We start from the raw sequence: 18,355 nt of genomic DNA on the forward strand, positions 1-18,355 counted from the left end.
GGACGACCATAACGGACAACTGACGCCAATTGATGGGGAAAGCTCACACTGGCCCTTTGTTCTTAAATTGTACTTTGAAAATAATTTCTGAAACTAGCTGTATTTTTATAGTTGGGCAATCTGTTCCCTTAGATAAAAAGCTGGTGCTTACAAAAATAACTAGATATGATTCTTAGACTGTCAAAATGTAGTCAAACTTAGAATTCAACTGCCAGACTTGAATGTACAGTGCATGTTGGATCCAAGGACCAAACACTCACGAAAATCATTTTACTACCAAATTGTGATGCAACAGATGAATGTCGTAATACATTCACAAATACTTTTGTTATATAAACACACATATTAGACAAAAGAAGAAGCAAACATTTCTCGTTATAATGTCCTGACCTCAACTGATATTGTGTTCAATATATTCAATATTTGACAGTAGTACTTCATTGAAGTCTGAATCATGTACTACATCAATTGTTTCCGCCTTATTAGAATTGTCCACCAATTCATTTGTTTTCTTTAAGGTAAAGTTTCCAAATAAGCTTCTGATCTAATTTGATGACCACTCTTTAAGTGGAAACATTTTATATGGAGTTATTTTTTAAGGCGATCGCAAATGCCTTCATAACGAGTTTTTTTTTTCCAAGTTTTTTTTCTCCTTGCTCAAAAAAGCATATAGTTAAGCCTTCCAGTTGATATTTTATAGTGTGTTTTTCTATGTTGTGATGTTATACTATTGTTTCAGAAAAGGGAGAAGGTTTGGTACCATTAAAACGTTTAATCCCGCTGCAAATGTTTGCACCTGTCCTAAGTCAGGAATTTGATTACAGTAGTTGTCGTCTGTTTATGTAGTTCATACGTGTTTCTCGTTTCTCGTTTTTATATAGATTAGACCGTTGGTTTTTCCGTTTGAATGGTTTTACACTAGTATTTTTTGGGGCCCTTTATAGCTTGCTATTCGGTGTGAGCCAATTCTCCGTGTTGAAGGCCGTACCTTGACCTATAATGGTTTACTTTTATAAATTGTAACTTGGATTGAGAGTTGTCTCATTGGCACTCATACCACATCTTCCTATATCTATTTACTGCAGGGTTTGTTGCTCGTGCTGTGTGGATGCAGTAGAATGTGTCCCCGTGCTTGTGGTGTATGCCCTTATATTTTTCAATTATGGGTTGTTTGCCTGTGAGAGAGCTTTCACATGTTTATTTTATCTTTGTATTAAATCTTAATTGTTTATATATTACGGCTTTTGGATGTATAAATACTCATCCACGCCTGCTATTTTTATTATTGCCCCCTGCTATGGTTTTACTAAGATTTCTTACAATCTCTGTTTTTGCCCCGTGTTTGTTATATATGTCAGTTTTGTAATACTTTAGTCTTTACGTCGGGCCTTTTACAACAGTTTTTGTAAGAGTTATTTTACTGCTTTGCCTATTATTTCCTATTCCGTAAGTGTGACCCTCATTCAATGTTGCAACCTCCTGTCTTTTTTATTGTTCCTATACCCCTATTTAATAATCATGATTTTACGGAATGGAAAGATAATTATTAACAACACAACTTCTAGATTATCCACGTGCTTAAATAAACGTATTTGTAATGCCAATACAGACAGATTGTTTAACAAAAATGCACGTGGATATCCACAAATTTTCCCGTGCAATGCCAAAAAATGACTAACTTGTTTTAGATTAACTTCTCAAAATACTGTAAGGTCAACAGTGAACGGGGGAACTTTTTCGCTCTCCTTTTCCTGTGATATTACCTGAAAAACTCAAAACCTGATATATGTGGTAACTTGAACCCAACCTAAGTGTGGTATTCAATATGTGGGACAGACGGGACGACAGTATTACAAAAGAAATCAAGAACACCTTTACCGCTTTCGTAAACCCCAAAAATTAAAAAGTTTGGTATATCAACATTTAGATAAGCATAATCACAATCTTAAATTTATAAAATTCCAACCCCTCGTAACCGTTCAGAAACAACCAGGAGAATCACACAAGCAATCAGTGAAAAATCACGTGAAGTTCGCGAATTATTTTGGATAAAAAGACTTCAAACAGCTTATCCTCTCGGTCTCAATGACAAAATATTAGGACAGGGGAACATATCTAAAACTTCTATCGATGTCATTAATATTGTTGATAAACGACATAGAAATAATAGGTCTCATGGTAAACGCAAAAACCGTAATCAACGTATTAAAAATCGTATAAATTATACACTTGCTGATCTGTTATCTATAATAAAAAATAATGGCAGACATCAAGTATTATGCAAACTGGGTCAGATACCAATAAGTAAATTATATGCTATTTTTCTGGAGTGTGATAAAATTTCTTTTTTAGCCCGTTTTATGAATACACCCGTATTATTACAGCCTTTTGTCATCACAGGCTGTTTCCTAGGGTGTTCATGTTCCAAAACGTTGGAACCAATCAGATTATTATTTACTTTGTAAGCGTTGGTTTGATTCGATGGGGGTGTGTCTTTTAAATGTATGACGAGTAGCCTCTGTATGAAGCATAGATCTCCTATGTGAAGGCATGGAAAGTGTATTATGGCGACTCGTTGGCGGTAACAACAAAACATATTTTGTAGGTTTATAGGTTAATGCATGTAATGCAACCTAACTTTCTGGTATTGTTTATACTTCTATTTACACATTCATATAAAACAGACTCTTTTCTCATCAAATAAGACTTGAAATTAAGGGGAAGTATCGGTGGATCCAGCTCCTGGCGTCCTGCTCGAAAATCGTCCAATTATTTTGGTGGCTACCGATAGAATATTCTTGTCATTATCTGTTTCACTAAATAATATCTTAGAGATTAGGTGACTGACATGTTGTCATTATACTCCTTCAAATACGGAACTAAATTCAATGAAATATAATTTATGGGGGAGGAGTGACCGTATGCACACAGAGTCACCGCATGATATTTAATTTTGCTGATTGTGGGCATTATCCGGTCAGAAGAACACGTATCACATATTGGACAAGGGGTTGTCACAATAATACACCTTATCGCTATTTGTCCGCCATTACTTGACATCACACAGGTTCCTGCACAATTTTGACGTCATAATACAAAATATCTGACGCCACAATGGAAAAGTGATTGTTGTATGTCTTATTAGTTCAAGCGGGACAGATTCTCAGGTCAGCCGAGAATAGCGATAAGGTGTATTAGAACGTCTTGAACTGGTATACAGATTCATCAAGAATAGCGCTAAAGCCAAAACTTTATAAATAACTTTCCTTTATTATTATTTGAGGGTCATAATGAAGGGTACCTTCATGACGAATAACATTAATCAAAATTCTTGCCATATGTAAAGGTATATTTCCGGTGAACTATCTTTTCAACCATGTGACAAAAACGAGACCATTTTCACTTACTTCCATATGTTGAACTTTTTGAACTGTGGTAGGTAGATTTATACGAGCGTTCAAGAACTATATGACATTTAAATAAGATAAAGACCATTTTAATCTGAAGTAAGGAACAGGCGCTTGTGGCTATATTTCTTTTAATATTCTGATTTGCAACAATGGAAAAAAATTACGATCAAGGCCAAGGAGCAGATACAGATGAATTTTATGTTAATCATGTAATAAATGTTAACACACAGCTGTGGCATTTCACATATCAATAAAAATACTTTTCTCAAAAATTGTAAAGGTCAAACAAATTTAGAAATAACATCATTTTAATATAACTACCACTATAACCTGTTACCAGTAAAAAACTTTCAAAATCCACTCTTACCATAAAGGAATTGGACTGCTATGGCCATCTTGTATTTTACTCACAGTTGTTACACATGTGACATGAGAATATGGATAACAGTTCTAAATGGTGAAGTTGAAATCATCCCTTCGAATATTTTACAAATACCATCACAAGTTGGTTGACCGTTATGAAATAATCGTTTCACAGATGATATCGATTATTTTCATTATGTCGTAATTACAATCCCCTTCTGTTTTCACGAATGTGACCTACAGAATTAGACTATTTACCGGATTTGTAATAACATGAGTAACACGATGGGTGCCATGGACTGTCATTAACATGCCATGGTCTCTTTTATGCAAATTACACATGAGACCATGGATCTATATCTCTGTTAGAAACATATGAAGGGCCATTTTTACCACAATGAAACATAGGACAATAGACCAATTAGACTGTTAGTAGCATGCCATGGTCTCTTTTCTGCATATTACACATGAGACCATGGATATATATATATCCGTTTATAACACATCATGGACTTTTAAATCACATAGAAACATGGCCCATAGACTGTCAGGAACATGTCATGGTCTCATTTATGCATATTACACATGAGACAATGGACCTACAGTCGAACCTTGTTGTGTCCAACTCGGTAGTGTCGAAAACTCGCATGAGTCGAAGTAATTTCTTGGTCCCGGTAAAATTCCCGTTTGATCAATGCATAATTACCTCTGATGGGTCGAACTCCGTTGATTCGAATACTCGGTTAAGTCGAGTAAATTTTATAGTCCTGTGACTGTCGATGTAAAATTATTGTAAATTGACCCCTATGACTCGAAGTTCGAAAGTAAGAATTTTCAAAAGATGCAGACCTAATGATAAAAATTCAAATCGGATGTATTTCTTATGTAATCTAATCATTTTCAAAAGAGATTAAAGCTGAGTAAACATACTTGTTTGTATAACAGTTAAAATGACATGTATATGGTGACCGGTAATTAACACCTTTGTTGATCGTTCAAGCGGAATGTTAGTGTGTTGAACATTTTTCACATCAGATTAAAACGAAACGAATTTAAATGACCCAAGCCGAGATTAAATGAATCGTTAGATTTAAAACTCATTAATTACAATAAATAAAAGGATTAGGGCAATTATGATAAATTCATGATCATTTAATGTAAAGCAGAGGACCTCTGGCTCATCAGAGACCGTTCAGAACTTAATTCGCTCCGCGAGTGATTTCATAATTTATAGTGACTGACCTTTGTAAATATTTGTGTAGACTATTGATTTTATTTGTGCATGTACAATGTACTTGTGTGTTTAATTATTATGAAGTAAAGTGTCATATCGAAAAAAGGCACACTGTTCATTGTATCTAGTTTACACAAATCTCATACCGTATTTCATGCATTCCAAATTTATGACTACACACTCGACCTCAGATGAGTCGAACCTCGGATGTGTTGAAGACTTTGGTCCGGTCCCTTCGACTTCGACACAACGAGGTTTGACTGTATATATCTGTTATTATTATTAACACATCATGGACTCTTATAAAGCTATGCAACAGAAGACCATGGACCAATTAGACACTCAGTAACATGTCATGGTCTCACTTACACATATTAAGCATGAGACCATGGACCTATAGTATACATATATTATTAATACATCATGGACTCATATAACAATAGCACATAAAACCATTGACCAATTAAACTATCATGCCACTGTCTCTTTTAAACACATTACACATGAGACCATGGACCTATACATATGTTATTAATACATCATGGACTCTTATATAAAACCATGGACCAATTAGACTGTATTATGCCAAGGTCTCTTCTTTACACATTACTAATGAGACCATCAACCATCAACACACAAAGAAACTTAAGACCATGGACCAATTAGACCGTAACATGCCATGGTCTCTATTATACACATTACACATGCCACCATGGACCTATACATATGTTATCAACACATCATAGACTCTTATACCACAATAAAACAGAAGACCATGGACCAAATAGACTGTAAATAACATGCAATGGTCTCATTTATGCATATTACACATTAGACCATAGACCTATACATATGTTATTAACGCATCATGGACTCTTATACCACAATGATACATTAGACCATGGTCCAATGGGACGGTAACATGATGTGTCCTTCTTCTGTATATTTCACATGAGACCATGAACCTATATATCTGTTATAAGCATATCATGGTCTCTTTTATATATTCATATAAACAATTCTAAATTGAAACAACGTTCAAACCTATCATTGCGTTGGATAAAAACCGCAATTTTTATACGTGTGCATGCAAAACAAATTTCTTGTTAGAGGGGTCTAAATACAGCACAAACAACATTTTCCAAAAGACCAAAAAAGTGAAAAAGTATATTTTAACAAAACGCATTTGAAATTGACTAGCAGGTCGAACAACTGATGTTCTTAAACCCTGCTGACTGCCATTGGCGATTGCCAAATAAACGGATCACCAGATGTAAAATATATATATATTTAACATGCTTTATATGTTATAATACCATTTTACTTTTATTCCAGTCTGAAAATAATTATACAAGCTGCATCATTTTTCTAATTCTCTAAAGATTTCAAAGATGTCAATTTTCCAAGCATGGAAAAGTGTGGAAAAGAAGACTATAATGTTTTGTGTATTTAGTTCTTTAAGATTCTATTTTGACTTAAATTTAGTAACTTTACATAGTCGGTCAAGCCTAATTAAATTGTATTAGTCCTATATGTGTGAAAACTTTGTGCATCTCTATTTACATATTATTTTTCATAAAATGGTAATAATAGAAAAAGAGTATCAATATAGAAGCTCACATGAGCAGTAGATAAATCATTGTGATGGTGATGGTTATATTATATACTTAATGAAAAATTTATTTTTTCTATTGAATTAGAGATTATATATTAAAAAAATAAAAGTTGTCTCTAGTTATCCTACATAATGTTACAATATTCAAAGTGTATTTTATATGGAATATTGATCACTGTTTAAATCAATTTTAAATGCTTTCAAAGTAACGTATTATAGGTATTTAAAGTTATTCAAATATTTATTATTTTATAAATGTAAAAAGTGTTTTGATAGTTTTTTTCTTATATTATTTTTCCTTAGTATCACTCTTGATTACTTAAATGTAGTGTATTATACTTTTAGGTGGAGAATTTCAATGATAAACATCCAGTATCTGCTATTATTTGTTTGGCTGTTGTTAATAATGTCATTGTATCGACTGGTATGTATGTGCATGATCTGTAGTCATATATTTGAGACATTTTTTCTCTGATAAACTCTTATCATGCCACGTCTTAAACAAATATTACTACATGTATTATTACATTAAATGGACTTATTAGCCATAGTAAAAGTAATCAACCCTGAAAAATATTTATATATTATTGAAGGGTCTCCAAACAAAGAGTTTCTCTGCAACAATCTCATTAAAGACAGACAAACATCCACTAGTTATAAGAAAGATCATTGCTTATCTATTTTAGAGTTAAAATATGATAAATGAAATAGACATATACATGGTCAATTTTCAAACGTAATATTTTCAGTAGACCTGTGCTAATTATAAATTCAACTTTCTTTTTTAAATTTTACATTTTTGTCGAGCCTTCGACTTTTGTCGAAAAAGCGAGACATAGCGATCCTACATTCCGTCGGCGTCGTCGTCGGCATCCACAAATATTCACTCTGTGGTTAAAGTTTTTGAAATTTTAATAACTTTCTTAATCTATCCTGGATTTCTACCAAACTTGGACAGAAGCTTGTTTATGATCATAAGATAGTATCCAGAGGTAAATTTTGTAAAAAAAAAAATCCATTTTTTCAGTATTTTACTTATAAATGGACTTAATTTTTCTGCCAGGAAACATTACATTCACTCTGTGGTTAAAGTTTTTGAAATTTTAATAACTTTCTTAAACTATCCTGGATTTCTACCAAACTTGGAAGGAAGCTTGTTTATGATCATAAGATAGTATCCAGAGGTAAATTTTGTAAAAAAAAAAATCCATTTTTTCCGTATTTTACTTATAAATGGACTTAGTTTTTCTGCCAGGAAATATTACATTCACTCTGTGGTTAAAGTTTTTGAAATTTTAATAACTTTCTTAAACTATCCTGATTTTTATCCAAACTTGGAAAGAAGCTTGTTTATGATCATAAGATAGTATCCAGAGGTAAATTTGGTAAAAAAAAAATTCCATTTTTTCAGTATTTTACTTATAAATGGACTTAGTTTTTCTGCCAGTTAACATTACATTCACTCTGTGGTTAAAGTTTTTAAAATTTTAATAACTTTCTTAAACTATCCTGGATTTGTACCACACTTGGACAGAAGCTTGTTTATGATCAAAAGCTAGTATCTAGAAGGAAATTTTGATAAAATTTTGTTCCATTTTTTCCGTATTTTACTTATAAATGGACTTAGTTTTTCTTCCAGTTAACTTTACATACAGTCTGCAGTTAAAGTTTTAAAAACATTTATTAGATTCAAAAACCATCCTGGATTTTTACCAAACTTGGACAGAAGCTACTTAACAATCAAAAGATAGTATAGAGGGGAATATTTTTATTAATTTTTTTCCTCATTTTTGTTGAGCCTGCGATTAACAGCGAAAGTAGGCGAGACACTGGGTTTTGCGGAACCCTTACGAATTTTTAATACTTAAAAAGTTTCTTTGCTTTTCGAGTATTAACTTATTAAACTAAGATAGATTTAAACAGCAAATGTAGATATATTTATATATATATATATGTTTTTATATTTTATTCAGGTTCAGTACAGATGAAGTCCATGTTTGTTCAAAATGAGCATGTGACAAAGACGTACACAGATATACTTCTTGGCATGCAGTTTAATGGTAAACCAAAGAATATGTTTATATTATATATCCATCTACATGCATACTTTTTTTCCTTTTGTTCTGCTCCACATTTATATTCTTACACATAAGTTATGTTTCACTGTTCACAACAACTGGACCCCTTTTAAACAATTGGCTGGATTTTATTGCATAATGTACACATGGGTACATGTTGCAATATTTTAAAATAGTAAAATAGATGCATAAATGTTTATGGTTAGTGAAATGAGTCTTTTTAGTGGAAGGGAAAAGTGGCATATTGTAACTTAGAGCTGTTAAACCATGATTTTATGATACTGATACAGTGCTTGTTTTTCAGAGGCAGACAACACGCCAGATCAGGCTCCAGATGATAATATTGTCTCAATACCATACTCTTCTGTGCTGGAAACCAATGTCTATGATTTGGATGTTGGCATCATGAGATCGCTGATATCCCAAGCAGCTGGACCAATGACTTCTCTATCTAGTATGACACAATTTATTTTTATGTATTTTCCTTTTTTATGCCCCATTTATGGGCATTATGTGTTCTGGTCTGTGCGTCCGTCTGTTCGTCAGTCCGTACGTCTGTCCCGCTTCAGGTTAAAGTTTTTGGTCGAGGTAGTTTTTGATGAAGTTGAAGTCCAATCAACTTGAAACTTAGTAAACATGATCCCTATGATATGATCTTTCTAATTTTAATGCCAAATTAGAGATTTTACCCCATTTTCACGGTCCAATGAACATAGAAAATGATAGTGTGGATGGGACATCCGTGTACTTGGGACACATTCTTGTTTAATATTAATAATGTATGGTTTTCATTGTTATATCCTTGTAACTTGAAAACATTTATAATAGCACATTCATAATGGTTTACCATTATAACTTACTGATAGGATATAGTAAGTTTCTATTTAACCTTGATAAAGGGGGCTATGATGCAAGAGTAAATGACATGTCATACATCAAAACATTGAGCGTGACTTGTCATCAGATTACTGAATATATATATATATCCCTATGGTGTTGAATTATTGTATTATATTTACAATAATTCTTCCAAATTATGTTTTAAAGAAATTGCTTTGTCATTGCAAGCCCTATGTTATTTACATATTTCTTTTAAGATACAGGCTCTTTGGGTTTAATTGTTCTTTCAGAATTGGTCTATTCCATGGGCATAATCTTTTGATCGACAGTGTTACAATTAATACTCATTATTTTTCTTATCTTTTACACCATCAATCAACTTTTGTAGTCTCTTCAATCAGTTGTAATGCAACTTGCTTTTGATCTTTTAGTATATAAATGGTACCGAAGAAGAATGCGTAGAAACTGTCAACCATGATCCAATAGAGCCTCAGGAAACAGGAGAAGGGGACAAGGTAGTGCAGGAGACTGATGAAGAATAAGTGGGCGTAATAGTTCAAGAGACAGGACAGGAGAAAGGGCAAGAGCCAGAGGGGGAAACACACGTTAGATATGAAGATAATTCAATACATGTGTTTTTTATGTCTGTTTAGGTTTAGGAACTTTTAATTATTCATATATAATTAAAGTCATTCATTGTATATATTAAAACAAAATATGTTGTATAATTGCCAATGGCAATGATACAACTTTCAACCAGAGACCAAATGATATAGAAGTTAACAACTATAGTTCACTGTTCAGCCTGCAACAATGAGCAAAACCCATGCCACTTATCTAGCCATGAAAGTCCTGAAATGACAAATGATAAACAAATAAAATCTGAAAACTAACAGTTTGATTCGTGTACAAAATAATATACAAATATGATAACAGAAGACAACCAATGAATTACACTGGATTTAGTGTAAATAAATCATTAACAGTCATTAACATTTAGAGAAAAACATGACCTTATGAAATAACAAGATACAGGTATCAACAGATGTGTGTATATATTTAGTATGATTTTAATTTACTGATAGAATATTCAATATTTATTCAAATATAAACAATATTTAAAGATCTAATTACAGTGTTAAATTTTTATTCTTTTAGAATAAGTTTATTTAATGATTGATAACTTTACCCAGAGCATACCTAAATTTTTAAAGCTCGGTAAACAACATGATATAGAAAATCAATATTATTTTTAAAGAAGTCTTTAACTTTTACAGCAACAGGAGATATTAAATATTATTTTTTATAATGTTTTTGTTTTTTTTACCAAATATGTGGGTTTTTTTTAAATAAAAGTAGATGCACTGAAAACATTTTAAGATTGAAGTGTATTTTATAGGTGAAAAGAGAAAGAATACACTCAATTTTCATGGAAGAGGTAAAATATAACTTGAATATTTTAGAATGCACAAATTGAAGTTTATTTTAAACAAAAACACATAGAGGCCACTGTAATGGCCTTCTTCTTTAACTTAAATCCACTTTCCATAGAGGAATGAACAGCTTACCAGTCCACAGCAAATGTAAATTGCATTTATAATGCAGTGTCCATTATCCTCTATGGAAATGAAGATATGGCTGTGGTACTGAAGCTGGCTTCAGTGTTGAAAATGGTGGATGATATAGTACCATTTTCAAAATATGTAAGAATACAATAAATTCATTTATTTATTTTTCCATCATTTATACCATTCTATTACGGATGGAATATAGAACTGTTTGTTGCTCTTGAATAAATCCAACCTAATGACTGGAAATGTTTGTTTGTTAAATGGTTCTCTATGTTAAATCAATATAAAACCAGTATAAATTCAACCATAAGACCTGTTTATTTGAAAAGATTTTATATTTGCAATTCACAAACCATTTATATGATCACAATCTGGTGTTTCAATCAATATCACTATAATGTAGTATGATAAAAGAGTAGCACATAAGTATACAAATGTAGACAAAATGGACATACATTAACAAAATTATGTAAATCACAGGTTACCATTAAGGGATTATCTATGATTGTGCTTGGCAATGTTAATTCATTTTTTTAAATTTGAGCACTGACAGATTTGCCTATAGGAAAGTAATATTTATTCTAATTATATTATTGTAATATTTCTCTTATATTGTAGAAGAATCCAAAGAGAAAACTGACCCGTGGGTTAAATCAACCCTGCAGCAGGTGAATGCAGCCTCAACAGCAGAGGAGGTAGAGTATGGATGCCGAAAAGAGCTGGTCTCGACTATTCAATATCCATACAGGGACGGAAGTAAGTATAATGTTTCTTTAAATAATTTTTACCATTTAAATGTTTAAAAAATATATTAATATGAAAATGAGGAAATGTGGTATGATTTCCAATGAGATTACTACCCACAAAAGACCAAATTATACAGAAATTAACAACTACAGGTCACCACACAATCTTCAACATTGAGCACAGCCCATATTGCATAATCAGCTATAAAAAGCTCCAAAATGACAAATCTTAAACCAATCAAACAAGAAAACGAACAGCCTGATTTATGTACAAAATAATTAATGAAAAATGCACATATTTATTTAGCACAAATAGTTATAGTTCTGTTCTGTATATCATTACTGGTCAACTTTTTCTGATGATCAATGTATGTAATAGTAGACCAAGTATTCTGTTTTTAATTTTGCTACCTATGTATATTATCTATAGCTTTGTTATTTTTCATTCAGCTGTTTTCCATCTACATCTATTGTCCCATTTGATGTCACGTCCAATACAACAGCACTGCAAAAAATACCAGCAGTACCAGCAGCTGATCCTGCCATTGTTGACACCCCCAGCTAGACCATCATCTTTACACTTGGTTTGGGTGCCTGCCAATCCAAGATATATGTAAGATCTAAAAGTTGTAAGCCTCACCTTATCCTGCAATCAGCCAACTATTGTACAAATAACAGGTACAAAAATAAATTTTTGCTTTATTTTGGAAGATATCAAATTTATTTGTACTCGCTATGATACAGATATTCACTCAAAATATATCATGTTAAGAATTTCTGTGTATTTCATTTGTAAAGTTATTTACAAGCATCACTCACATGTGGATGTGATTGCCTGCAAAATGGAGAGTTAAAACTGAAAAGGTAAAAAAATACCTAGTTCTCGTAAAAAAAAACTCTTCCTTTATCCAGTCTAATTTACCCGAATATAAAATTCTGTGTTTTCAATACTTAGTACTTACATTTCTATGGAAATTGTACCAAAATGAATCTAAAAGATTTTTCTATATTTTTTTTGTTGAACGTAAGTTGGTTTTATTTTTATGTACACCTAAATGGTTTTAGGCTATTGGAAAAGTATTTTGTATTGTGTTAGCTACAATGTATTTGACATTGCATACTTATAATATTTTTTTTTATATTTCAGCATTGAATACTACACAAATTTGCAGGTTAAAGACATGGATATGGATTTCAATGTAAGTGTATTTTATGAAAGAACAAACATGACCATATATTAAATAATGCTGACTCAGACCACTACAAATGAACACTAAAATGAGAAGAAACACAAGTTATAAAAATATTATGTATTTGGTTTTTTGTAGTAAATAGTCAAAATATGATTTTTTCTTTGAACAGTATGCCTTACTTTTTGTGCTACAGTTCTACAGGTGATGAAATATTATATTAAGGTGGTACCAAACCCCTTGACTAAAATTAATTTGGCTTGTAATTTTCATTAAATTTGGACAAAATTTTACTTTGAGCCTTTGACAAAAATATGAAAATTTCAAAAAACTTGAACCACACAATTTATCGGAAAAAACTCATCGAATCTATAGCAGTTTGACACACACAAATTTTTATCATTCAAAAGCTTAATATTTCCTTAACAAGTGATTTAAACATTCAGCTGATTTTACAGAGTTATCTCCCTGTTGTGTTATGTACCACCTTAAAACAGCATTTTTAAGGTCCACAGAGTACTGATTTCAGATGAAATTTCATTATAAGAAAATTCTGTTGACATGTAAACTTCTAGTATCATTCATATAGATCAAGAGGAATACATGTTGAAATGTGATATTGGTATAAAGATTGAATTATAGTGAAAAAGTTTTCAAACTGATTTTTTCAGATGATAGTCAACAATGTGGAACAAATGCATAGCCTGAAAAAAGAGGTGTTTTCCAGAGAAGCTAATGGGAAACTCAGATGGGCTCTTAGAAGTGGTCGGTTTGGTCCATTTACAGAAGAGTTTGTAAGTTTTAATAATTACATGTTATTGCAGTATATATCAAATGGTATAAAAAAGTTGTAGTTCCTTTTATCTTCAAAGTCATGCCATTTTATAACAATGTGTTTACCTCAGCATTAACAAGTTTTAAGAAATCATTTTTATAATTATAATGATTGTATTCAAATGTTTCTGAAAAATGAGAAAATAAATAAATTTGGAGGTAGCTACAAAATCTGATTGTTGTATTTTTCATTTTCTTCAGTTTGACACTGATAATGAAATCACGTAGAAAAGCGCCTTCTTATACCGGATATATATATATATATATATATATATGTATAAATAACATTTGTTTTACATATGAAAAGTATGCCTTAATTATATTCATCTCTCATTCAATTGTAAAATCTTGAACAAAATAATCTTTTTTGGAAAATGAGGCTTGCTTGTTTATATGTAATTAGAAAATGAGTTGATATATACCAAAACTAGAAAATTAATTTATTATTTCAATTTTAAGTCAGACTAAAAGGGATGTTTAGAATTGTTACTTTGGGAAAATCAAAGTATAATTGATTTGTTATGTTAAAATTGGAAATTCTTATTTTTTTTTAAATCAAATGATTGTGTTGATATTATTTTCTTTTGGCTTAATTTTAGACATGTTTTATTTAGCATTTTATTCTTATTTTTTTTAGGTTTTGATACAAGTTCTATGTAAAAAAGAAGAAGTAAGTTCTATGTAAAAAAGAAGAAGTAAACAGGCTGGTGGCTGAACTGGTTCTTCTAAGACATAAATCATGCTGACCACTGTATATCATTTCATGTTGACCACTGCATATCATTGTTACATCCATTTTCATTTTTATTTTTTATCTTCAAAAAACTTTTATCTGTAGATATTTGTAGCAAAACATATTGACTAAACCTATATTTAAAGTGACAGTCCATATATTTGAATTTGTTTTATGATTTATAATCTCTTATATCAACTTTTTTATTCGAAAATATTAATCCTTAGCTGAAAATGTCACTCAAATTTATCACACAAAACCTTTTTTGGAACCCAATAATCATTATAATTGATAACATATATATATGACTTATTTTTTCATTATATTATAATTGAAAAATATAATTGTTAAAACTCTTAACTATAAAATTATGTAATTATCTAAATGCAGCATGGAAAATGAGATGTCAAATTATTACTTAAGGTAGATCATAGGTATATATTTCCTCAGATAGAATTTTTTTATACTTTGCCAAAGTAAAGATTTTTCTATGCTTTTTCCAAAACTATAATAAAAAGTATGGGTCACCGTGCTTATTTTCAAGCTACGGGTTGTACGAAATTGCACAAATTTGCTTAGATTGTTTATGAAAAAACACATTTTTGTGCTTAAAAAGAAATCTATGAGATAGAATTTTGAAATATGATATGAGAAGATAGGTTTTATAATATGCTTTAAGAAAATAAAAAGAAAAAATGGTGTCACCGAAATTGTTTTCTTGCTACAAGTAAAAAATTAAAATTTCCCTATCAGTCCAGTATAAATTTTTTAATAAAAGAGTTATCTCCCCTTAAATGGCCAAGCTGAAAAATGATTCTAAAAACACAATTATTTGGTATTTATTTAAACATTTTTAATAATGCAATAAAACACCAAGTTTTCTTTCATTAAATAAACAGTCTAACCTATAAATTGCCTATCTGTCTCCAAATTTGCAGATTTGGGCAAAGATCTAGACCGATTGTGTACTGCGATTGTACAATCCAAGATGGCGGTATACCATGAATCTACCTTAACATTGTATCATTTGTGTTGTTTTCTGCTGTTTATTATTGTGTCATATATGTAATATATGTTTTGGTTGCAATAGCATGTAAATTTATTTCTGCAAATAAACTCATTTCATTTATTGATTCATATTCAATTATATAAATTTTCAAGGCTTGAAAGAGTCAGATTTTACCATGAATAATACAGAAATTATGTTTTTTCTACAATCATTGAAGTAGTTGAAATTGACATTGATATCTCATTTATATTGATCACATATTATACAATGTGTGTTATATCATATAAGTACACACTAATGTTTTATTAAATAACTAGTTATTTACATATGCTATATTGCTATTCAAATTTGTTTTATTACTATTGATAAACATCACAACCATAGACCCTATTACTGTTATTCCTAATAGGAATCCATCTACTACATTAACAAAAGAAAATTTGTTGGAAATGTTTAAATCAATTTTTTCCATCAAACCGGATTAATTTTATCTAATTTATTATATTTCTTTGTAAAATATTGAATTTTAAGTTTAGGACTGTTAGGCATGTATAAAAATTTTTTTTTATAATTATGAATAAATATTTTTTAAATTTATTTGTTTATTATTTATGCTGCAAATGTAAAGAAGATAACTTTACAAAATCAGTTATGAAAAGGGCAACATCATTTACAGATATCTTTTCCATCTGTTTTTTTTTTCTTCAGAACTTTGATTTAATCAAAAGTTTATCAATGATATGCTGTTTTTAATTACAAACTGGCAGATCACTCCAACTTCATCAAAAATTACCTTGACCAAAAACTTAAACCTGAAGCAGTACAAAAAATGAAAGGACATACAGACCGAAAAACATAATGCTCCTAAGTGGGGCATGAAAACAAAAATGCCAATATTCTATATAGATATAAGAAGATGTGGTATGAGTGACAATGAGACAACTCTCCATCCAAGTCAAAATTTATAAAAGTAAACCATTATAGGTCACAGTACGGTCTTCAACACAGAGCCTTGGCTCACACCGAACAGTAAGCTATAAAGGGCCCCAAAAAATTACTAGTGTAAAACCATTCAAACGGGAAAACCAACGGTCTAATCTATATAAAAAACGAGAAACACTTATGCACCACATCAACAAACGACAACTACTGAACATCAGATTCCTGATGAATATATGCATGAAATGATATCAAACGAAACTACATTGTACCAGGTGCACAAAGTCAACAACAGATTAGCATTATACCACATTGAACAACAACTAAAACCTAGACCATATATGAACTTTTATCTTACCTCCTATAGATTTATGGGGATATGATTGGTTAACGGACTACACACTCTCACCCCATATGGAATTTACTGACCCAGTATATATCGTATTAGGCCACTAACACACCATGTAACCAATAGTATATGAAAACTACCGTTAGAAGAAAAATTCATGGTATATGTGCATTTAAATTAGAGCTTTAAACATGGATGTTTGCTGTCATTGTATGGTTCAACTTTGCCAAAAGCTTAAGATGTTTTCTCTTTTTGTCTCGCTTGACGGAGTCAAAAAGCGAGACATAGGTATGCTGTTTCCGGTGTCGGCGGCGTCAACAATGTATTTGTTTGTGATTAGGTCTAGTTTATGGTGAACCGCTAGTGGTAAGTCAAAGTTATTTGGTAAGCAGCTGTATTAGTATTGGTACATCTCATTACCATGGAGATTATTTGGCCCCGCCCCCTCAGTTATGGTCTATTAACTTTGAAATTTTTGCTTAGTTTTCATGTATTAGTTTGTGATTAGGTCAGTTTATGGGGAACCACTAGTGGTAAGTTAATGATAATTGGTATACAGTTGTATAAGCATTGGCATATCTCATTTCCATGGAGATTATTCGGCACCGCCCCCTCAGTCATGGTCTATTGACTTTGAAACTTTTGCTTAGTTTTCATGTATTAGTTTGTGATTAGGTCGGTTTATGGGGAACTTCTAGTGGTAGGTCAATGATATTTGGTATGCAGTTGGATTAGCATTGGCACATCTCATTACCATGGAGATTATTTGACCCTGCCCCCTCGGTTATGGTTTATTGACTCTGAAGTTTTGCTTAGTTTACATGTATAAGTTTGTGTTTAGGTTTGTTTAAAGGGAACTACTTATGATAAGTCAATGGTATTTGGTATGCAGTTGTATTAGCATTGGCACATCTCATTTCCATGGAGATTGTCTAGCCATGTACCTTTAGTCATGGTTCATTGACTTTTAATATTTGCAAAACTTACATGTTAAAGTGTTGCTATTTTAATTTCAACATTTGCATTATCGAAATTACTAAAAAGCGAGACATATCTCTGTTATATAGGGTTAATACCCGTCGAATAACTGTGTCTCATTGGTGTATGAAAGTTATATAGGGTTTATACTCACCGAATAACTGTCTCCTTGGTGTATGAATGTTTTATATGGAAATTATCCATCGAATAACTGTGTCTCATTGGTGTATGAACGTTATATAGGGTTTATACCCATCGAATAACTGTGTCTCATTGGTATATGAACGTTTTATAGGGAATATATCCATCGAATAACTGTGTCTCATTGGTGTCTGAACGTTTGATAGGGTATATACCCATCGAATAACTGTGTCTCATTGGTATATGAACGTTATATAGGGTTTATACCCATCGAATAACTGTGTCTCATTGGTGTATGAACGTTATATACGGTATATACCCAACG

General features: G+C 31.3%; 1 long non-coding RNA gene across 3 annotated transcripts; it reads left to right on the forward strand.

Moving 5' to 3' along the window:
* Positions 1-2,420: 2,420 nt before the first annotated feature.
* LOC127735123 (uncharacterized) lies at positions 2,421-16,220 on the forward strand. Of its 3 annotated transcripts, XR_007998077.1 has the most exons (10): positions 2,427-2,601; positions 6,968-7,046; positions 8,596-8,682; positions 9,005-9,154; positions 9,972-10,145; positions 10,940-10,978; positions 11,730-11,867; positions 13,005-13,056; positions 13,719-13,841; positions 14,519-16,220. It is a non-coding gene; the product is annotated as an uncharacterized LOC127735123 (long non-coding RNA). The 3 variants fall into 3 exon arrangements; XR_007998075.1 differs by having other exon boundaries at positions 2,421-2,601; positions 9,972-10,978; XR_007998076.1 differs by lacking the exons at positions 13,005-13,056; positions 13,719-13,841; positions 14,519-16,220 and adding an exon at positions 12,308-12,529 and having other exon boundaries at positions 2,423-2,601; positions 9,972-10,978.
* The last annotated feature ends 2,135 nt before the right edge of the window (positions 16,221-18,355 follow it).

This window comes from Mytilus californianus, unplaced genomic scaffold (assembly GCF_021869535.1).
Source record: "Mytilus californianus isolate M0D057914Y unplaced genomic scaffold, xbMytCali1.0.p SCAF_3, whole genome shotgun sequence".
Classification (NCBI taxonomy): domain Eukaryota; kingdom Metazoa; phylum Mollusca; class Bivalvia; order Mytilida; family Mytilidae; genus Mytilus; species Mytilus californianus.